General features: G+C 38.6%; 1 long non-coding RNA gene across 1 annotated transcript; it reads right to left on the reverse strand.

The window, feature by feature from the left end:
• Positions 1–21,840: 21,840 nt before the first annotated feature.
• Positions 21,841–23,977, reverse strand: LOC127180399 (uncharacterized). The gene is made up of 2 exons (XR_007829636.1): positions 23,021–23,977; positions 21,841–22,590 (listed from the first exon to the last, which is right to left on the reverse strand). It is a non-coding gene; the product is annotated as an uncharacterized LOC127180399 (long non-coding RNA).
• Positions 23,978–24,177: the final 200 nt, after the last annotated feature.

Consider the following 24,177-nt stretch of genomic DNA (forward strand, 5'->3'; position numbering starts at 1 on the left):
AAGTTATAGTGAAATTATAAATTTATTGTTACTATCGTTTAATAAATATCATTCATTTTTAAAATGATCAACTTCTCATTGGGTGGGCCACACCTAAAAGTGGGTGGGCCATTTCCCATTGAAAGCTTCGCCACTGCTGTTTGGTTAAAAAAAAACTGTTTTCTTTTTCGAGCTCTTACCTGCCTGTACATGACAACTGCTCTATTTGGATCAGCAGCAGCGCCAAAACAGATCTTAATGTTCCAGTATGATTTTGTCAAAAGTTTAATAGGCACAGAAGAATTGTAATTTAGGAGTACGATTGCGGGGGATATTAATGACTAATCTTGCAGATCTACAGCACAGTGTATATTTCACAAATGTTCCCGCATATGCATAATGTACTGCATGGGTAAACAAAAAAGATCTTTCTTAAAAACTAAAGCGCACATTTATGGACGATAATGGATAATAAATTATGCAGAAATTAAAAGTTGGCAGCATGATTTTTTTTTAAATGTATAATTCATACACAATTTAGAATTAGAATTTAAAAGCCTAAATTCAATCAGCAGAAGTAAAAAGCTAAACGTAGGCTACCTACATTTTTCTTCCGATAGGAGTGGGCACAGCCATTTGTACATTTTATGGGTCTGGTTTCATCCACATCCAGCTGTTTTTAGCTGTACAAAACAGTTGGTTTTGCTGCTTGATATGCTGCTTGGTGTGTCTTACCATATTATTTTAATGTATTATCTTAATTATGAGCACACTGGTTTGTCGTGCAAACAGTTTTACCATTTACTGCACGTTGTTATTCTTCTCATTATTTCCCTAATGAACACCCATAGGCTTACTTCTGCTTTGAAGAATAGGGAACTGCACCCCGATCACATGACTTCAACATCACCACCATTAAGCTTATGACAACTCTTTCAGGCCTCATTTTAAAAAACATTTTGCCTGAAGATCTGAGTTAGAATAGTTTGAAAGAGCGTGATTATAAACACAATGAGGCTGTAAAAGTAGATGAGTTTACCTGTTCGATGTGAAGACGTTTAATATCCCAACAATCTCTATAGTCCCATTTAGCCCCTTGTTATCAACTGCCTTTTTTAAGCCAAGTAAAAGCTTCAAAAAAATAATAAAACATGAAAATATCTTGAGCTTGTATTAACCACAGGCCTTTATTTCAAGCATTTATTCAAAAACTCATTCAAAAGACACACTGACTTTTGGGATAAGGGACTGGTTTTGTTAAAACGGCCCACAAAAAAGCATCCTCCCCGCAGCATCCTATAGAAAACTACTGATTAACATAAAACACAAAAACATGTTGGAGAACACAACATCTGAGCTGTTAAATAATTACACACTACCTAAATGAAATACCCCGCTGTCTCCTGTCCAAAAGTTTATTACTGAGCGTCTGCTAATTGAATTGAATTTAATTATCCTGGTTAATTCACATTTGCACACTCAAGAGAAAAGTCGACGCCGATGAGGGCTGGGTCGTATAGATAAAGAATAATTCCCAGATAAAGGCTGATATCACTGCATGCCGTGTAAGATTAACACTAATCTTACTGAGGTCCCTGTGTATTAGCCGTGCAGTTAAACATGATGCAAGTAAATGAACAGGGTCATGGATGCAAACCGCAAAAACAAGTGCAAATCTCCAGGATTTTTCCAGAAGCCTCCCAACATCCTTCTTTCCTAAAAACAACAAATAGTAAACCAGCAGTTTTCATGGTTAATCTCCAAAAGCTCATGACATGATATTTGGTGGGTTAACTGCCATATATCTTTTAGAATACAATGTGGTTTTACTGAAAAGTCAACAATCAAGAATCTCAGCTAATACAGTAAATTAGTGTTAAAATAAAATGCATGTTACTCTAAAAGAGACAACTGACCTCAAAAAAGGACAAAAGGTAAAAAAAAAATTACTATGCACTTTAGAAAATGATTTCTTAGAGTTGTAAATAAAGATTATTGGAGTATATTGTGCAAGATACTATTTCAGTCTTTCTGCTTCTAAGTTTTATGTTTAATTCAGTGTTACTTGCAGACTCTTTGCAATTATTTGTGAAAGTTCCTAGCAATTTCTGAGTGAAAATTGTTTTCTACACCAGCTTTTTTGAGTTTGAGATCTCTACGACTTGCAATTTCTGACACCTTTGGTTTATGCAGTCAGTAAATGTACCAAGCCTGCACAGTTCATAAAGAAAGTAAATAAGGTCAATTTTGATTTTATTTTAAAGACGGAATAGAAGATGGGGAGTATTTTGGAAACCAGCTTGACAACATTTGATATGCCTTAATTTTGCATTTGTTTGGTGACTCTAGTGGTGCAGAAATTACACTCTCCACCTTTAAGTTAAGCTCTAAAAATACCAAGAATATCAGTATGTGTGTGTCTCTCCCTGAAAATCTTTAGCTGCATATCTTGAAAGGCACCATGTTCACTAGTGTCAAGGAATCTGTGGTAATTTATTGATTGACAGGTGGAGGTTGGAATGCAGGCACCCTTTATAAGTGTCTGACATCAATCAGCGTGTGTGTCCTGGGCATACCTGACATTGAGGAGGAGATGCAAGGACATCAAAGCCCAGAGAATAGAGAGAAAATGATGAGTTTGAGGAGAAGAAACCATTAAGAAAAGGGTAAGCGATGGTTTGGAGCAGGGAAACAGCAGTGGCTTTCAACTCACCGATATTTCATTAACCTCTTGAAACTAAGCAATGCATTTTTATCCTTTGTAGAGGACGTTCATTTTGGAGTTGAATTTTTCATTGCCGTTCACGTGTGCTACAGATTCAAGTTATTCACCCTAGTCCCCATGCATGTTAAATATCTTAATGTGAACAAATTATTTGTGTATGTGTTTTCAAATATCAAACAACATTTCAACATCCAATCAACAACTAATGTATAGAACCAAGTCCCGCCCTACTTTTTTCCCTTTTTTTTCTATAATGTTACACCTAGATGCATTTCACAAAATGGAAGAAAAAAATCTATTGCTACTTTCGTTTCATCTCGACTTTAAAGGGGTTATCGGATGCCCATTTTCCACATGTTGATATGATTCTTAATGAGAAGTCTATAATATACTTTGGTTAAAAATTCTCAGTGGTTGTGTAAAACAACACCCTTTTTACCTTGCCAAAATCAGCTCTGCAAAAATCATCTCATTCTGCACGAGGCTGCTTTAAATGTTAATGAGCTCTGCTTGCCCCGCCCCCTCTTCTCTCTGTGGAGAGACGAGCCTGTTTACTTTAGTCGTGTTTAGCCGCTAAACTTTTTAACTAGCACGTTATCAGGAAAGGCGATTGCAAAGATTCATAAAAAAACCCTTATACTCACTTCTGCTGTAAGTGAAGTTGGATCACGAATGATTAGTGCGAACATAGACGGATATATGTAGATCGCGAGGTGCATTCCCTTCACAAACAAACATAATCCACTGCATCTTCAGCGGCTCAGATGTCGGGAGTAAATGACGACCACTATGTTCATTATTACATCCAGCAACACAACACCTCAATCACTCAATCTGAGATTTTCTTGTTTAACTTACATCCCTGGGTAAGTGGGGCGGACTGTTACAGCTGATCTGAGGTAAAGCGCTCATGTCAATCAACTATCATGGCAGTGGCATCTGTCGGTGTGACGCCACAACTACAGGCATCTGAGAATGGCTCGATTTGAAAAAGGGGATATTATTTTTACAGATTAATTAAAAACCACTGCATGGATTTTTATCATTATAGGGTCGATTTGTACATACACTGCCAACAAGTCAAGTAAAGTCAAGTCACCTTTATTTATATACCGCCTTTAACAATACAGAATTGTGACAAGGCGGCTGTACAGTATTAAATAGGAAACAGTACATCAACAATGCCAAAGGCAACGGTAAACACAGTAAACAGTAAACACTCACTGTTGCCAACACACATTAATGTTCAAACAACATGTAAAAGTGAACTTTGCATCCGATGATTTGGGATGTAGTGCACAAGTTGTATGAACCAGTTTTGGACCTTGTCTGTTAACTGTCATTGGCAAGAGCTAGGCAAAGGTTACTCAAAAATGTGTCCATCTGTGTTTGATAGAAAAAAGGAGAATGCTAATTTGCAATGGCATGAAGGTAAGTAACTAGTAGTTTTTTTTCCTGTGCAAATTTTGGTACATGTACTGTATATAGTGAAAGATTTAAGCAACAACATTGCTTTAATGCATATTTATCCTAGTGTGCATAAAAACACAATATATTAAAGGAGATGTCCACTTCCAGAACAACAATTTACGGATAATGTACTCACCCCTTTGTCATCCAAGATGTTCATGTCTTTCTTTCTTTCTTCTTCTCGTAAAGGGGAAAACATTTCAGGAATTTTCTCCATATAACGGACTGATATGGTGCCCCGAGTTTGAACTTCCAAAATGCAGTTTAAACGATTCAAACGATCCCAAATGCGGTTGTAAATGAACCCAGCTGAGGAAGAAGGGTCTTATCTAGCGAAACAATCAGTTATTTGCTTTAAAAAATTACAATTTAAAAACTTTTTAATCTCAAATGCTCATCTTGTCTTGCTCTCCCTGAACTCTGTGTATTCTGACTCAAGACAGTTAGGGTACGTCAAAAAACTCCAATCGTATTTTCTCCCTCAACTTCAAAAATCATTTCAAAATCATCCTACATCGCTGCAGAAGTACCGACCCAGTCTTTGCAAAGTGAACATGCAAAGAAGATCAAACACCCTTAACAAAAAAGGTAACACAGCGATATAGGACGATTTTGAAGTTGAGGGAGAAAATATGGTCTGAGTCAGCACTATAAAATATGAATGAAACACTTAAAATCGTCATATTGTTAGTAAAATTGTTTCTTATACTCAAACTCTGTAATGAACTCTGGGCCCCTGGATATAAACAGAGTGATACAGATGATGCTAGAAGATATTAATCTCATGAAATAACATCTAGTACTCAGCTCTAGTGAATATGATGAGCATCAATGGACCTTCTGGGTTTACTGAACCCTGTAATGATCATTGCTCATAGTTTAGTTTGGGCTGCTCAGAGGGGTAGAAAGTTTAATTCATGACAGGTCAGCCAACAAGGATCCAACTTCAATTGCTCCACTGTGGGATCCGAGTAATTAGACAGATCAGACCAATCCATCCTGGCCTGGATTAGTAACACGTGCAAAATGAGATCAAGCGGCCTTCAGGTTCAAGAAAGCATTTGTCCTTTGGAAATAACAGGCAATGTATGAATGGCACAGATACACAAATCTAGCCAAGACAGGTAGAAGTTATTTAACCAACCTATTTATTACAGGAACAATCACAGAGAACCTAGGGTTAAATAACTTATTCAAGGGCACATAAATCATTCTGCAATGAACTGATTTGTAAATTGTCAAGTTTGATTCAATTACAAACAGGGATAGATGTTAATTTACCCACTAGAACTAACTTAAGAATTCCTGGCTCCTTTTTTATATGTTATGGTTTGCTTTTTCCTGGACCACAAAACCAGTCGTAGGTAGCACGGGTATATTTGTACAAAAGCCAAAAATGCATTGTATGGATCAAAATGATCATTTTTTCTTTTATGCCAAAAATCATTAGGATATTAAGTAAAGATCATGTTCCACAAATATATTTTGTACATTTCCTAAATCTATCAAAACTTAATTTTTGATTAGTAATATGCATTGCTAAGTACTTCATTTGGACAACTTTAAAGGCGATTTTCTCAATATTTAGATTTTTTTTGCACCCCTCAGATTTTCAAATAGTTGTATCTCAGCTATTGCCATATCCTAACAAAACATACATCAGTGGAATGGAAAGCCTATTTATTCAGCTTTCAGATGATGTGTAAATCTCAGTTTCAAAAAATGGACCCTTATGACTGGTTTTGTGGTTCAGGGTCACATGTATTATGTTTTTATACACATGAGAAATTTTAATCAATCAATCAATCAATCAGTCAGTCAGTCAATTCACAGTAATTATATTTTTGGTTTAAATCACCGTGATTACCTCGACAAAAAGCCACTAGGAATTTTCCATTAGCTTTTGGATTATTGGGGAAAATAAGGTCTGTGACCAGCAAAAAGTTTTTTATAGATTTATAAAAAGATTTCTATATGTTTTGCTCATCATGATAATTTTCACAAATCAACACAACTTTTATGAATTTTAAAGTAAAAATACAATTAATTGAAGTAAAAAGCTAAGCATAGGCTATAAACGAACTACATCAAGGTCACATGACTTCAACATCCCCACCATTAATTTTCTGTCCACTCTTTCTGTCTTTATTTAGTTTAATGAAATTTTTACTGTGAAGTTTCTAGCACTTGTTATATTTTGTCTCCTATTTTCTGCATGTGTTTTATGAGATTAGGACAATTTGCCTCCTCCTACACACACACACAATATTTCCAAACCTTGACCTGTCCACTTCCTCCCACTTTCTCAAACCCATTTCAAGTTCACTGCTCTTCTCCCCACACACACTGTGCAGACTGCCACGTGTATAACAGATGCACTGTATTGAGCTATGCATAGAAAATGAGCAAGATGATGTAAGTTCCTGTAGCTGAGTTCTTTGTTATTCAGGTTAACAATCTCAGTGTTGTGGTCAACTAACCTCCACTCACTTTACGAGACACATGAAAGGTTTGACAGCTACCCTAGAGCTGCCTGAAAGACTTAGCAAGACACCTTTAAAACATGACCTTTAAAACGAGAACTGTGTGTGTTGATCACGCTTTGATTCCACTGCTGTGAATATGGATATCCACTGAACCTTATTAAATGTCATTGTTGATGCTTCTCTAGTTCTTATCTGTATTTGGACACTGTGACATTTGTCTTTTGCTTTGCTCCCGAACTTCCGGCCGTATCTCTTATCTCTGATAGCTCGGTCTCAATTAGCGTGAGCATCCTTCTCTGGCATTTTGCACTTCTTATCAAATATCAGGCAGACTGAATCAACACCATTTCCCTCATCCAAACATGATATATCGGATATTTTTGACATCTCTGAAATTAAAAGATCCTGTTTAATATCTGCTTGCAAAGTTTTTGGCAGATTGGTTCCTTTCTTTTCTATTATTGAGTAGAAAAAGGCAGAGAAAAGATGTTGGTGATTTTGGAGAACATTTCAATTTGTTTTTAGGCCTAGGTATCATAAATACCTAGGCCTATGTTTCTTCTGCTTTGAGCTTCACATTTTGGCAGGCATTACTTAATAATTAAAGAAATAGTTGACCTGAGAGTGAAGTGAACTTTAATTTGTGCAGGTTGAGTGAACTGACCTTGTGATCAGAGGTGTTAGATAAAATTCTCTATTTATTCAAATGAATGTGGTTATTGAAAATAAATATCAAGAGTAGGTTATAACAAAACAATCATCTGTCTGAGGTGAATCAGGTAAAAATAAAACACTCTTTTATCTGTATTTGGCACATCCTGATAAGAGTCTCAGAATTAATGAGGTTTGTGTTTAACCTGCCAATGCTGTCCAGCAATCCTTTCCCTGTGAATTTTCTCCACAATACGCAATCTGATACGAGACACATCCTCGATTCAGTTATTTTGAAAGCCAGGTTGGCCTGTTTAGTATACATCAAATTCAGATAAAGGTTCAATCCTGTAGCCTATAATATATATAATCTGTGACTGGCATATTTAGAACAGAAAATGTTAGATGACATTAAAAGACTCTATTTAGTTTCCCAAAAACTAATTAACTGTAATTTGTTCTGTAATATGCTTCAAAACACTAGGTTTTACCCATTCATAAGCAAGAAGTTTTAATCATTTAAAATATAGTAAAATTATATTCACTTTTTCTTTTATGTATTTAAATAACTACAGGTTATTCAGAAGAATTATGGAGTTTCATTTTTACATAAATCTGTTTATGCCAAATAACAATGGAATATTATCTCATCCACATCTAGACATTTATTTTTCACAAAAGTTTTTTGAAACATTAAAGTACTTTACTTGTATTTAATAAGTTTCTGTGTATGTAAAATCACTTTTGTAAATTTCATTTGATGCATTAAAATGGGAAATCATGTCAAGGAGAATTGTTATGATGCCTTTGAAGAAAGTACACCACTGTACCTTATTTACCCCTAAAGAGATAAAGCACAACTCCCTCACACCTTCAGCACTCATATATCCTTATAGAAGAGCTTTACTACCACTGAATGTCACTGTGGGAACCAAGCACATCTCACTGTACTCCTCCTCTAGCAACACCATAACATTTTGGATGCTTTTGGATCTGAAATGATTGACTTGGTCTCTTGAGACCAGATTATGGCTTCCCAGAAGTCTATATTTTGTAAATATGGGCCTTGGAAGAGGCTAAATGAGTTAATTGTGCTTTGGCTACTGTAGGTAATTCTATTGGTGACAACAACCATGCATGTCACTTCTGCAGGCTGCGTTGTACTCTGTGAGATAAAGTGTCACTCTTTTCATAGCTTTTGCCAACTCTGAGACACTTGCATGGTATTTCATGCTCTTTTTCTAGCAAAAATTCACTCATTACTAAATGAAAACTTATAGTGAAGACCTGATTATTTCAGGAGCTTTGTCACAAGTCCATTGTTTTTGAATGTCTGTGTTACTTTTGCTATGTTTTCACAGTTAAAGCAATAATTTGGTATTCCTCTTGTACCATTGTCCTCTTATGCTAAGAAATAAGTCACCTGGCAGTTCTCTCCCAAGTGGTTTCATTGTTGACAGCATTAAGTCTGAATATGATTCAGTGGGCTATATAACACTTTTAATTGTCATTAAATTACTTGTCTTTAAAAGTTTTGGTTCAATTTACTTATCTGTTGATCAAAAATAGCCTTAAACCTAAATATGTAAACCTTAAACCTTTTTTTTTTGTTTTATTTAGTAACTTTCATGAGGGTGCACTCATTTTTGCAACACAACATTTTACCACTTTGATAAGAAAATCTTATTTTCCTGAATAATTTTGACATTCTTCTTTGGTAACTGAAGAATTAGTAAAGAGTAGAAATTAAGTAAAGAGTAATTGCTGAATTTGTTAGGCTTTAGAGGGGGTGTACTCATGCATGCTGTGTGCTGTATATATATATATATATATATATATATATATATGTGTGTGTGTGTGTGTGTGTGTCTGCGTGTGTGAATATATTTATATATTTTACTGCATAATAAGGTAGAATAACTCTCAAATGTATCCACATCTCGAGCCTTACATAAACACACCATTCCAGGATCCAACTGCCTTTTGATCCTGACTTAGGAAATACATTTAAGAATTCAGAATTATTTTACATATCGCACATATTTCAAACATCTAGGACAGCAGAAATACTTTAAACTTTATTGTAAGTAGTGGAATGTGTAGACACAGAAACTTCACAGTCGGCACACAGCTAGTGTGGAAGTCCTGGAGGGACGGGACGTTCTTCATCATGCGTTTATCTGATGCTGAGACAGGAGAGGAATGAGAAATCAGTGCTGGAGAGAGATGCTCCTTTAGGAAGCTGTGATACTGGCCCTATCTGACATGACTGGAGTCAACAGCACTTCTCACTGGTCACACTTTACAAATGGAACGTCTAGGTTACGTATGCAACCCTCATTCCCTGAAGGAGGGAACGGAGACGTTACATATGGGAACTCGCTTGAGAGTCCAATCATCTCCAAGCCTTATTCAAAATGCCAATGAACATTCATGAACATTGGCGAGTGGTATTTGCATGCCGAGCCACTCCCCCGTGCATACGGGTATATAAGATGGCGGCTCCCCGAAATGGCTCCAAATCAGCTGGACTGTCTCGGGGTGGAGTCGCCATTCTCCAGGATGGGTGGACTGCCGTGAGAGCTGGTCGGCTGCACGGTTGAGTTCTCCTGGAATGTGAATGGCACGTAGCGATTTCAGCCATGTTTGACTCCATAGGAGCAGATGACAGGCGAGTTGTGACATGCGACGGGAGCGTAGACCACCCTGACGGTTGATGTAGGCTACAGTCGCTGTGCTGTCGGTGCGAACAAGCACGTGCTTGTGACGCAACGTCGGTCGGAAGCGACGAAGGGCCAGAAGCACAGCCAACAACTCTAGGCAATTGATATGCCATTGCAGTCGAGGACCTGTCCAGGAGCCCGAAGCTGCTTGCCCGTTGCATACAGCACCCCAACCCGTGGAAGAGGCATCCGTGTATACCACAAGATGCCTGGAGACTTGTCCCAGGGGGACTCCGGCCTGAAGGAAGGCCGGGTCTGACCACGGGCTGAACAGGCGGCGACACTGCGGGGAAATGCCAATCCGGAGTGTGCCACGGTGCCATGCCCATCTCGGGACTCGATCGTGTAACCAGCGCTGAAGCGGTCTCATATGAAGCAGGCCGAGCGGCGTCACTGCGGCTGCGGCTGCCATATGCCCCAGGAGCCTCTGAAATGTTTTGAGAGGGACCGCTGTTTTGTGTCTGAATGACTCCAGACACTTCAGCACTGACTGCGCGCGCTCGTTGGTGAGGCGGGCTGTCATACTGACTGAGTCCAGCTCCACGCCGAGAAAAGAGATCCTCTGCACTGGGGAAAGTTTGCTCTTCTCTCGGTTGACCTGAAGGCCCAGATGGCTGAGGTGCCGGAGCACCAAGTCCCTCTGTTCGCACAACAGATCTCGCGAGTGAGCTATGAGAAGCCAGTCGTCGAGATAGTTGAGGATGCGAATGCCCGTCTGCCAAAGAGGGGACAGGGCAGCCTCCGCGACTTTCGTAAAGACCCGGGGAGAGAGGGAGAGGCCAAATGGAAGCACTTTGTACTGATACGCTCGACCCGTAGGAAGGGTCTTTGTCGAGGCAGGATCGAGACGTGAAAGTACGCGTCCTTCAGGTCGATGGCTGCGAACCAATCCTGGGGACGAATGCATGTTACCATGCGCTTCGTCGTGAGCATCTTGAACGGCAGCCTGAGAAGGGACCGATTCAGGGCTCGAAGATCCAGGATGGGTCTTAACCCACCGCTCTTTTTGGGCACGATGAAGTAAGGACTGTAAAACCCTGACTTCATCTCGGCTGGAGGGACAGGCTCGATTGCGTCCTTCGCCAGTAGGACTGCAACCTTCGCACGAAGCACAGCGGCATGTGTGTCCGAATGGACAGAAGTGGAAAGGACACCTCTGTACCTGGGCGGACGCCTGGCGAACTGAATCGCATAGCCGAGACGTACTGTCTGAATCAACCACCGCGAGGGGCTGGGAAGCTGAAGCCAGGCTCCCAGCCTGGTCGCCAGGGGTATCAAAGGGACGTTGACCGACGTGACCGCAGTGGGGCAGCCTGGGGGGGGAAGGGGAAGGGGAAGGGGACTGATCCCAGAAGGAAGAACGTCCTGGTGAAAAGTCAGACTGCACTGAGCAGTGCTTACCTTCTTCCCTGGTTCCCGCGCTGGCGACATCAGGCTCCGAGTCCGAGTCCGAGGAGACACTTCTTGGGCGCTGCTCAAAGAGGGAACTCGGGGCCTGAACCCCGGAGGTGAGAAAATTGGCTCTTTCTGTGACCTTGTGGGTACCGCCGACCCGTAGGCCGACGGCAGCGTCTGAGCACACAGCAGCTCTTGGCCCTCCACCGGGAGTGGGGACGTTGATGTTGTCGCCCCCCAAAGAGCGATTCTCTCCACCTCCGGGTTGCTGCCCGGGGCGGCGCCCCTCTCCCGCGGGCAGCTCGACGTCGGGCTGCCAATCTGGCGTCGTGCACCTCAGCAGGGGATGGAGCCGGTTGTTTCTTTGCGGCCGCGGGGGGGCGCCCTCGGCGACGAGCAGGCGGAGGTGGGGGCCCCGCGGACGTGGATGGAATGTCACGGCGGGGCAAGATGTGTTTAATCGCCTCCGTCTGCTTTTGAACCGCCGAGAACTGCTGGGCGAAGTCCTCGACGGTGTCGCCGAATAGGCCGCTCTGGGAGATAGGAGCGTCGAGAAACCGTGATTCATCGACGTCTGCCATCTGGGCCAGAGTCAGCCATAGGTGTCGCTCCTGGACCACAATGGTGGACATCACCTGACCAAGCGAAGTCGGTGGCGGCGCGGAGTTCCTCCATTGCACCTTGGTCAGAACCTTTCTCGTGCAGATGTTTCAACACCTTAGCCTGGTACACCTGTAAGGTGGCCATGGCGTGCAAGGCGGTGGCAGTGTGTCCAGCGGCGTGATAAGCCCGGCCCGCGAGAGCGGACGAGAACTTACACGCCCTGGGGGGAGATGGGGCCGATCCCGCCAGGTGGCGGCGCCGCGCGGGCATAGGTGCACCGCGACAGCGTGCTCGACCTGAGGGACCGCCTCATAACCCCGGGCTGCACCGCCATCGAGAGAGGCGAGGGGAGAGGAGCTGGGACGCGGACGAGAAGAGTGCGGGGCTCGCCAAGTCCTCACCAGCTCCTCATGCACCTCCGGGAAGAAAGGTACTGGGGGAGAGTGCGGCGGTGCCGCGGGAGCCCTCCCCAGAAACCAATCATCCAGCCTAGAGGGATCGGCCGGAGGTGTTTTGGGCACCTCCAGACCGATCTCCTTGGCGGCTCGGAGGAGCATAGCCGACAGTTCAGCATCCGTCTCAGACAGAGCGGCAACCGCGGAGGGGTACCGATCCGCCGAGTCGTCAGCCTCACCGCCTGGCTCTCCCTCTGATGTTGCAGCAGACATCTCGACGTCCTGGGGAGCACCAAAGGAGACACCCAGCCCGCTGTACGGGGAGGTGTACTGCTCTGGCAGCTCAACGGGACCGCGCCGTGACACAGAAGTCCGCGGGGCTTTAGGGGCCGACGGAGCATTCTGTACCGTCACTTGAATGTCCCCCAAGTGCCTCGCCGCGGTAGCCGAAAAACCTTGACGGCTCAACGACTTACCGCGGGAAGACGACAAGGGGAGCCGGCTCATGAATGAGCGGCGGGACTTTAACGCGGCCATGGACATACGTTCGCAATGAATGCATGTAGCATCCATGAATGCTGCCTCAGCGTGCTCTCGGCCCAGGCACGTGACAGCGATCATGTCCGTCCACAGAAGCGAGGAAACTACCGCACCCGGAAGCGCACGGCCGGAGAGACATACCGGCAAGATGCCCTCGACAGCCGTGAGAAATTCACTCTTTTTGAAATCCCGGTCCGCCCAGGGAGGAACCGCGGCACAACCGTGCACTCAGACGGGGCACTCGCTGGAGTGCGGGAGGCGTTGATGCCGTGAAAACGGCAGCCCGCAGGATTATGCTGGCGGCTGCCGAATGCTCTTTTAGTAAAAGCTCTTTTAGAAGTTCGGCAGCACGCCAGCAGAGAGAGTGCAAACTCAGGAACTCTTTTTCTTTTTTTTTTTTTTTAGCTTAGAGACGAGGCTCCAAAAGCAAAAGTCTGAATGAGTGGTTGCACGCCGCCATCTTATATACCCGTATGCACGGGGGGAGTGGCTCGGCATGCAAATACCACTCGCCAATGTTCATGAATGTTCATTGGCCTTTTGAATAAGGCTTGGAGATGATTGGACTCTCAAGCGAGTTCCCATATGTAACGTCGTAGTGAAACGACTGAAGGGGAACTGCTTTTATTATCAACCTAATGGTCTGTTTGAAGAGATATAAAAGTTGTATTGTTTATACTGAGATGCATATATTTATAGTTTTAGACCCCTGTAAATGGCATGATGCTTCAAAATGTTATATGGGTAAAATCTATTTGTTCCAAAGTTCAGCAAAAACTATATAACTTATTTAAAATAACTGTTTTCTATTTGAATATATTTTAAAATGTAATTTATTCCTGTGATTTAAAAGCACCATTTACATAATTACATAATTTTAGCACCATTACTCCAGTCACAAGATTCTTCAGAAATCATTCTAATATTCTGATTTGCTGCTCAAAAAACATTCTTTATTATTATTATTATGTTGAAAACAGCAAAGTAGATTTTTTTTTCAGGTTTCTTTGATAAATAGAATGTTCAGAAGAACAGCATTTATCTAAAATAGAAATCTTTTGTAACATTATAAATGTCGATCATCCTCCCCACATTTGAATAATATAGTGTACAATGTTACAAAAGCTTTTCATTTCAGATAAATACTGACCTCTGGATCTTTCTATTCATCAAAGACTCCTGAAAAAATGAGCAATGCAAAAAAATGCAAATCAGCACATTAGAATGATTTCTGAAGGATCATGTGACACTGAAGACTGGAATAATGATGCAGAAAATTTAAATTTGATCACAGGAATAAACTACATTTAAAAATAGATTCAGATAGAAAGCAGTTACTTTAAAAAGTAAACAAAATACAGCAAAAGCAATATTACTGCTTTTGCTGTATTTTGAATCAAATAAAAGCAGGCTTGGTCAGAAGAAGAGAATTCTTTAAAATACATTAAAAATCTTACTAAAAAATCTTAGTGTATGATTGATTGTGCCATGAAATTAATCTGTTTGATTTGAATGTGAATAACTTTTATTATTGCTGTTTGAATACATTTGGTGAAAATCATGATCCTGTTTCTGTTGTCATCAAGTGTAACTGGAAACACACATATTCACAGTATTCATAGTTTTCAGTCACGCAACTGGCTCGAAGTCCTGGAGGGCAAAACGTCCATAGAACTGCAGCAGAAGCCTATCAATTTTCCATCTGTTTCCAGTCCACAAATATTTAGATCACCCTTCAAAAGAAAAACAAATAAATAAAGATAAGTGAACAAAATGCACATTTTGGCAATTTGCAATCCATATAAAGCAGATGCTGCAATATCACTAAAAAGAGCAGAACACTATAAAACATTTAATGTGAAAAACACCTAATGTGTTAAAACAGTCATTTTAAAGTGCCCCTACTATGGATTATGAAACGTTCATATTTTGGTTTTTGGAGTCCCCATCAGCAGGTTGACATGCATGCAAGGTCAAAAAAACACTTTTATTGTCTTATAATATGCAATATTTTTACTTTATTTATGCATTTCCTCCTTTGCGTGAAGCTAATCTGCGGCTATTATTAGCCACTATTGTTCCACATATAGTTTACATTTAACTATTTTCGAACACCTTGATGAAGGGGAGATACAAAGCTGCATTTTTGGCATCACTGCTCCACACTGTAAAAAAAAAAATTGTCTTATAATATGCATTTGTTTTTACTTTATTTATGCATTTCCTCCTTTGCGTGAAGCTAATCTGTGGCGATTGGTTCAATGACCCAGTATGTTGTGATTGGTCTATTGCGTACAGCACATGTCAGAAACAGAACGCCCATCACCATTACATTAAACACCCAAACTGCCATGGAATATGCGTTAGCCCACCACAAAAACGTATTGATAAAGCACTGCAGTTTGTACACCAATGTATTGCCAGTTAGCCAGAGCACACACACAACTAAATACATATTTTGCATGCTACAGAGTACATGAGAGCAACGGTTTTTAAAGGATTACTCCACTTTCAGATTAAAAAAGTCCTAATAATTTACTCACACCCATGTCATCCAAGATATTAATGTCTTTCTTTTTTCAGTTGTTAAGGAACTAAATTTTTTCAGGAAACATTCCAGGATTTTTTTTCCATATAGTGGACTTCAGTGGTGCTCAACAGATTGGTTAAAATGCAGTTTCAATGCAGCTTTAAATGGCTCTAAACAATCCTGGCCGAGGAATAAGGGTCTTATCTAGCGAAAAGATTGATCACTTTTTTAAAAAGTTTTAAGAAAAGAGTTTTTAACCACAGATACTCGTCTTGTCTAGCTCTGTTTTGCGCATGCGTACCCTACGCTTCGTTTCAAGACAGTTAGGGTATGTCTAAAAACTACATCGCCCTACATCGCTGATTTTTGCCCTTTTTTTGTAAAGGGTGTTTGACCCTCCTTGCACGATCACTTTGTAAACACTGGGTCGGTTCTTCTGCAGCGATGTAGGATGATTTTGAAGTTGGAGGAGAAAATGAGATGGGAGTTTTTAGACATACCCTAACTGTACCCTAATGGATTTACCTTCACAGAGCAAAGTACAGCGTCTTCTCCACAGGAATCCGCTACGGAGTTTCCAGTTTTCCCATGTCTGTGCATGCAACAAGTGGGCGGGCAATATGCTAATGCTTCATGTTGATGTCAACTTGAAACAGCTTAAGATTCATTTTAAAAACAACTCGTTTACATGACTCGGAATCTACGCTTTCTTTTGAAAGACAATAACTTTATACACAGAGCACTTTCAGATTTAAAAATTTGCATGATATTTTCATTCACTTTCACATGAAAGGTCATTTTAGGACAAAAATCCATAATAGGGGCACCTTAAATAAATTCAGTTTACACCGTATTGATGATGTATGCTTTATAAAGGCAAGCAGATGAGCCCAAAATATGAACGTGATGTGCTAAATGGTTAATTGTTTTCTTTATAATGGTTTTCTATGAAACTTTGCACATTGAGTTTATATTCTGGGTTCAGGTGCTTGCCTGTACACAGTATATATCATCAGTAAGATGTATGATGAATTTAATATCACTTAATGTATTGTCTTTATACATTACTACTTAATACGAACCTCGGTCAGTAGAAGAAAGCCTTATTTTGCCCTCCAAGTGGGTATTTATGAGAGCATGTCATGAAAACTATGAATTGCAGCTAAATTTAAACTGATTTGCATAATGAAATACCACTTTGGAGAACATGAATACACTGTTGATGCATTGTCTGAAATTGTTAAATGCACTCTTATAACCTTGCAACAATAGGATTTAAAGTTATTGTTATGCTTACGATGTACTGTTGCATTTCACAACTGTTTTTCAACAGTGCGACCCTATCAAATGAATGCATTACGGCAAGTAACAGAAGCGCAAGTGCAAGCAATATGCTGTTTTTGTTTCCGTAGGAAAGGGCTTTCCAGGGTCCTTCGTGTCAAGGGGTTGCTTGTGGTCCAGAGATTGCCCTGGGCTCCTACTCAGCCATGTCAGAAAGCATTTTTCAGACTTTAACCACCCCAGCTGAGAGCAAGATAAACAATGATTCACACTGAACAACAGCTTATGGCCCAGAAGGCTTGTGTGGTGCACTATGGCCTTTTTGCTGTATTAGCCAGTGTTGTTTCACATATAGTTTACATTTAACTCTTTTTAACAGCTTGATGAAGGGGTGATGTAAAGCTGCATTTTCGGCATCATTACTCCAGTCTTCAGTGTCAAATGATCCTCTTTTTTCCCTTTTAAATCATACTTATTCAAATTTTTGAATGGTAGTGTATAACACTTTCCATAAAAGTATGAAGCAGCACAACTTTATTCATCATTGATAAAAATCTGAAATGTTTCTTGAGCAGCAAACCGGCATATTACAATGATTTCTGAATAATCACGTGACGCTGAAAACTGGAGTAATGGTGCCGGAAATTCAGCTTTGCATCACAGAAATAAATCAGACTTTAAATTCAAGTAGAAAACAGTTATTTTAAATAACAATAATATTTTACAACATTACTGTTTTTATAGTATTTTTGATTAAATAAATGCAGCCTTGGTGAGACTTTCTTTTAAAGCATAAAAATATATATTTGGCCACCAATGTATATACTTTAGTTTAAAGTAAATGCCTTATATTTTAAATTAAACATTAAAAAATCTTTTCCTCCAGCCACCCACACATACACAGACATGCGCTTCTTCCTGCATCCGAACTGTGGAAGCGGATGTCAGTCCTGCCTGAAGAACATTCTCTCCCCACTGACTCACTGCAAAACCCTGCGGTGCTGCATGCAGATCTCACTTTCATGAAAATAAGGTTGGGCTCTGAGCATTTTGTGTTCAAACACTAATGTCTGCTGGGAAATCTGTTACATGTAATCCTCTTTTAAATTTGAAAGGCAATATGAATGATTAGTAAACAACGGTGATGAGAAGTTGAACACCCTGAGGAATAACCGATGGCTAGTGTTTTGGGGTGAAGACTAAATAAACAGGTAGAGCTCAATCTTGGAGGAGACCTCAGGCGAAGATAGGCTCCTGGTTACCGGTTTGGAAGTTGTTGGAAAATTCAGACTTGATATTGTAAAACAGTTTGAAAAGCTAGTGAGACAGTAGACGCAAGAGCGTTTTCTTCTAGGAGGCAAGGCTTGACAGCGTCATCTCAAAAACTTGGTGAGAAAATAATCCACAAAATAAAACAATGCAACTATTACAAAATATGACATTAAAAAGTGTATAAATCACTCTTTTTTTCAACAGTGACGGCAGTGGTTGAAGTTAATTAATTTTTAATGTCAAACGCTCGTCTTGTCTTCTTATCCCTGAACTCTATTTTTTCTGGTTCATGACAGTTAGGGTATGTTGAAAAACTCCCACCTCATATTCTCCCTCAACTTCAAAATCGTCCTATATCGCTGTTTTACCTTTTTTATTAAAGGAAAAGTCCACTTTCAAAACAAAGATTTACATATAATGTACTCACCCCATTGTCATTCAAGATGTTCATGTCTTTCTTTCTTCAGTCGTAAAGAAATTATGTTTTTTGAGGAAAACATTTCAGCATTTTTCTTCATAAAGAGTACATTATATGTGAATCTTTGTTTTGGAAGAGGACTTCTCCTTTAAGGGTGTTTCATCTTCTTTGCATGTTCACTTTGCATAGACCGTGTCGGTACTTCTGCAGCGATGTAGGATGATTTTTAAATAATTTTTGAAGTTGAGGGAGAAAATATGATTGGAGTTTATCGACATACCCTAACTGTCTTGCGTCAGAATACACAGAATTCAGGCAGAGTAAGACAAGATGAGTATTTGACATTTAAATTGTATTTTTTTAAAGAAAATAACAGATCGTTTCGCTAGATAAGACCCTTTTTCCTCAGCTGGGATCGTTTACAACCGCATTTGGGATCGTTTGAAGCTGCATTTAAACTTTTGGAAGTTCAAACTTGGGGCACCATATCAGTCCATTATATGGAAAAAAATGCTGAAATGTTTTCCTCAAAAAAAAATTAAAATAAAAAATTCTTTATGACTGAGGAAAGAAAGACATGAACATCTTAGATGACAAGGGGGTAAGTAAATTATATGTGAACATTTGTTTTGGAAGTGGACTTCTCCTTTAATTACATTTTGACTCTTATTTATTTAACTTGGAAAACATCAACATTAACATTGAGACATGAATTTACATTCAATTAAAAACACTAAGGATTTTAGTTTCTCATTTTAGAAAACCATGGCACATCATTGATTTCAAGGTGGTCACAGCATGAAGCTGTTTTAAAAAATGTAGGCAGCACAGTTTTATTGCCTTCCAAGAGATCTTCTTTTGGCCAAATTTAAAGGTAATCCCAAACTAGATGAAAAAGGATGGTGAACAAATCTAAAATTCATTCAGTACTAATAATCGTTGTTAGTAGTTTGCTGTAATAAAAAATAAGGGATTTAAACTCAAAATCTGGCAACCGCTCCATGAAAGCTTGTGGAGGTTTGTTACCAATGCAGGATAATCAAAATGAAACGTTTTTAAGATAAAGATCCAGTCTGGGTCCAGTCTTCCTGAGCGTTTTGCACAAGCAGTGCTATTTGTATGCCTCACAATGCTGCTGTATGTAGAGTGTTCCAAATCAATCACTTACAAGGTTCCATTTCAGCTGTCTTAGAAGGCAGCTGTCTATGTAGTCAGTAGACAGCGAGGCAGCTCGATAGCTTTTGGATCAGAGCTGTGTCTAGGCTTAAGACTTGTTTATGCTTATTTCCATTTAAAACGAGGCAGCCACACTCACATATTGCAACAAAAAGTCATCTAATCCAGATGTGATTTTAATCTCCCGCCACATTGGCAGGCTTGAATGGATTATCAATGCTCCAGTGCATCGTGTGAATGTCTCATTCCAAGCAGAGAGTTTCTACCTCCTGCTGACATTTTTTCATCAATAAAAATTAACATTTAATTCTCAGGCGCTCTGAGCCGAAGCTGTGACTGTGCCAGCAGTTAATGGGGCACCAGCAATATTAGCCCTCAAAACCAGTGGATCGATAGTAGTTATTACTATTATTATTATCCCTGCTGATAGTATCACTGTAATTGGTATTTTATTTTATGGCCACCATTAAATAGGATGTCAAAGATATAATCAGCTCCATGTTTAATGGTGTATAGGATGGGTAAAATTATGTTACATTGGTCACTGATATGCATTAGGTTAAGGGTTTGTGTTGTATACACACACACACATATATATATATATATATATATATATGTGTGTGTGTGTGTGTGTGTGTGTGTGTATATATATATATATATATATATATATATATATATATATATATTAGGAAATAGTGAGCAATATAAGGTAACTGCATGTGTTAGTATTACGTTTAAGGGTAGGTTAGTTATTACCCAGTCACTGCAATTACTGTTATAAGTAGTAAAATTGTCATAGTAAAAATGTATTACTTTAGCATATTTAGTATAAGATGCATCTATGGAATGTCTTCTTTATTTGTAGAAAATGCAATTCAGTTAAACAATTTAATTTTAATTTTTTTTTAACAGATCCAGTTTGCTCAAACACAAGAGGTCAAATTCCTTAATCAAATTACAATAGAAAAAAACTGTATCGTTTTCAGTTTTTACTGATGAAGTGGTAAGAATTTTAAAATATGATGGTGTATGTGAAACCACAAGAGACAAACATCAGCAGGATGTGCAAAAGTTATTTATGTTTCCTGGATTTTCTGCAGAGAGAGAATAATAGAATGAAAAATGTCAGTTTTTTTTCATCAAATAAAGGAAGCCCATTTTCATGCACACAAATGCTGCAAATGCATGTATACACACACTTCCTCTAAACATCCTTCCATCTATCTGATACTGCCACAAAAACACATATTGTCATTGTAAATCTCTTTTGCATCTGATGCAAGAAAACACTATCTAAACCCCCTACAGAACAGCAGTGGAAACAATTCACTCACGCAGAAATGTCTCATGGAAATAAAAGCACTTTCTTATATTGCATGCTGTTATCACAACCGGTTCATCAATCAATCGTACAATAGAATTTTTATATCAAAATAAAATGTAGCAGACTACAACATACGGTTATATGTATAAGCAGAGAAAAGCATTGCTGAATCTGTGGTGGAAAGTTATTAAAGATATGTTCCTGCATTGTATCATTTCCTTTCCAGGCACAACACATTACATTTTAAGCCACAATTCTTCAGTCCACACTGAAAGTGAAAATGCACTCACTAAAAAATGTTGGGTTAAAAATAACCCAACTAGTAACCCAACTATGGGTTGGTATAGCACCTTCCCATCTATGGGTTATTTTAACCCAATGAATTGGGTTAAAATCCAGTTGGGTTAAAAGTAACCCAACAGTTGAGTTAATTATTTAGATTCATTTATATCAGTTTTTATTTATTTATTTATTTTTTTTATAAAAATACACTATAACACTACTTTGTTTTCAAATAAATATTTTATTTAAATATGCAAATATTTTTTTTTACAAATATATTTTTAAATGTAAAACAGTCATACTGCAAATGTTTACAAAATAAGTGTACAAGAATGTGAAAATATAATACATTCAAAACACAAATATGCACACACAACTGACATATTTTCAAGATGTACACTGAATTCAAAACCAACTATTCAAAACTAATGTTTATTTATCTGATTCTGGTCCACAAAACCTGTCATAAGGGTCAAGTTTTTTTGTATTTAAATATAAACATCATCTGAAAGCTCAATAAATAAGCTTTCTATTAATATGTGGTTTGATAGGATAGAACAACTATTTGAAAATCTGGAATCTGAGGGTGCAAAAAAATCTAAATATTGAGAAAATTGCCTTTAAAGTTGTCCAAGTGAAGTTATTAGCAACACATATTACTAATAATAAATTCAGTTTCAATATACTTATGGTAGGAGATTTACAAAATATCTCCATGGAACATGATCTTTACTTAATATTCTAATGATTTTTGGCATGAAAGAAAATTTGATAATTTTGACCCATACAATGCAATTTTGGCTATTTCTACAAATGTACCCATGATACTTATGACCGGTTTTGTTGTCCAGGGTCATAAATGTGTATCAATTCATATTTATTTATATCAACACATACACAAATGTGCACAAATAAAACAAACATAACATACAAACTTTTATCAATAAAACAAAAATAAAAAATCATAAACACAAGTAATAATAATAATAATAATAATAATAATAAAACAAAGTAAATCTGCTGGCTGCTGGACTTGCTGATAATCAGCAACATAAAAAGTTTTTACGGATCAATAAATACAAAGTTTCTAAGGAAGAGGTAATGTGTTGAAAGAACTCCTGGAATATTAAAGACTGTGTGCTGCAAATGGGTGCAGAGGAGCTTTGGGTAGTAGATGTCATAAATGTAGAAATGTCTGAAACACAGATCCACTGCTTGTAGTAAGGTCTTCTGTTCCACTGTTTCACCGTTGAAAATGCTAAAAACTTCTTCTCTTGGAGTTAGTGCAGCAATGCTGGTGTCATCCGGTCGCATAAAACTTCCTTCATTGACTCCTTCCTCTGTGATAAGATGAAGCAGAAGAAGAAACATTTTACAGATAAACTAGAAACATTTTTTCATAATTGTTGGAAAACCTACACTACTAATCAGAAGTTTTTGAACAGTAAGATTTTTAAAGTTATTTAAAGAATTCTTTTCTACTCACTAAGCCTGTATTTATTTGATCCAAAATACAGTAAAAGCAGTAATATTGTGAAATATTTTTACTATTTTAAATAACTGCTTTCTATTTTAAAAGCTTTGAAAAGACTGGACAATTACATTTTAAATATATTCAAATAGAAAGCGGTTATTTCAAATGCTGTATTTTGGATGAAATAAATGCAGGCTTAGACAGAAGGGAATTCTTTAAAAACATTAAAAATCTTGCTGTCCAAAAACTTTTGACTGGTAATGTATATGGATCACTAATATAAATAGTTTACTTACCTTGAAATATTTCAGTTAATTGGCATGTGGATGTTTAATGTATGAGATTCCACTGTTGTAATTTTTCCTTCACTGAAGAACCCAATGTCTAAAAATAAGTATAAACACATTTAGTACACATTTAAAAAAACATGCAAATCTGTCATAGCTTTATAATAGAAATGGCTGTAATTAGAGGCGAATCTAATATATGCATAACAATATTCAATATAAATAAACCATAAAAACACATTTAGTGTTATTCCAATTAGTGCTCGCTTTCCAAACAACTGACGCTTGCCTTGTTTTGACCAGCAGGCGTCGCCGTTGTGTCACGAACGATTGGAAGCAGTGAATCATTTTGCGAATTAAGCGATTCGTTTAATTGATTCGAAACTTTGAAAAGCTTCGTTTCTCCCATCACGTCTTGCTTTTGGGAAATGTGATTATTTGTAGACTTTTCTAAACAGAGAATTAACTGAATTTGAGCGCATCTCTCTGAGCTGCCGCTGAGCTAAGGTTACATACTGGACCGAAGTTGAAAGGTTCGTGCGGCGCGGTTTAAATCAACAATGTCTCATTTAACATTAGCCATTTCCCATATAAAGTTAAATGTGATAACCATTAATGCGACCAAACAAACTGTAGTCAGAAACCGTATGTCTAGAACCCTTCATCAGCTGTAAAATAATACTAAACCTGTAGTAATGGTAGACGGTGATTTCAGTAATGTAAGTAGTCCTGTATACATTCCACCATACATTATTAACTTTAGGTTACTGTAATACATCTCTAAACAGTTTTACAACTTTCTGCTAATGTTTATTTAATTTATTACTGCTAGCAACCTAACTGGGACAGCTAAGTTAACGTGACGTTATTCGTTTACAATGGAGCTCATTCTCTGCAGTAACGTTACAATACACTGACTAAAGGAAACTACATCTTCGTTAAAAAAAAACAAACATACAACAACAAAAGTTCAATTTCGAAGTGCATTTCACGTTCTTCGTATAAGTATAATGTTATAAGAGTTATTTAAACCCTATTACTTACCTCACACTGATGCAGCAGCAGCTTCTTCTGTGGTCAGACACTGTCGACCGTTAAAATTTGAACTGTCGCCGCGGGAACCAATTAAACCCAACGCTGGGTTATTATTAAAAACAACCCAACGA

This window comes from Labeo rohita, chromosome 18, assembly GCF_022985175.1.
Source record: "Labeo rohita strain BAU-BD-2019 chromosome 18, IGBB_LRoh.1.0, whole genome shotgun sequence".
In the NCBI taxonomy this organism is placed as follows: Eukaryota; Metazoa; Chordata; class Actinopteri; order Cypriniformes; family Cyprinidae; genus Labeo; species Labeo rohita.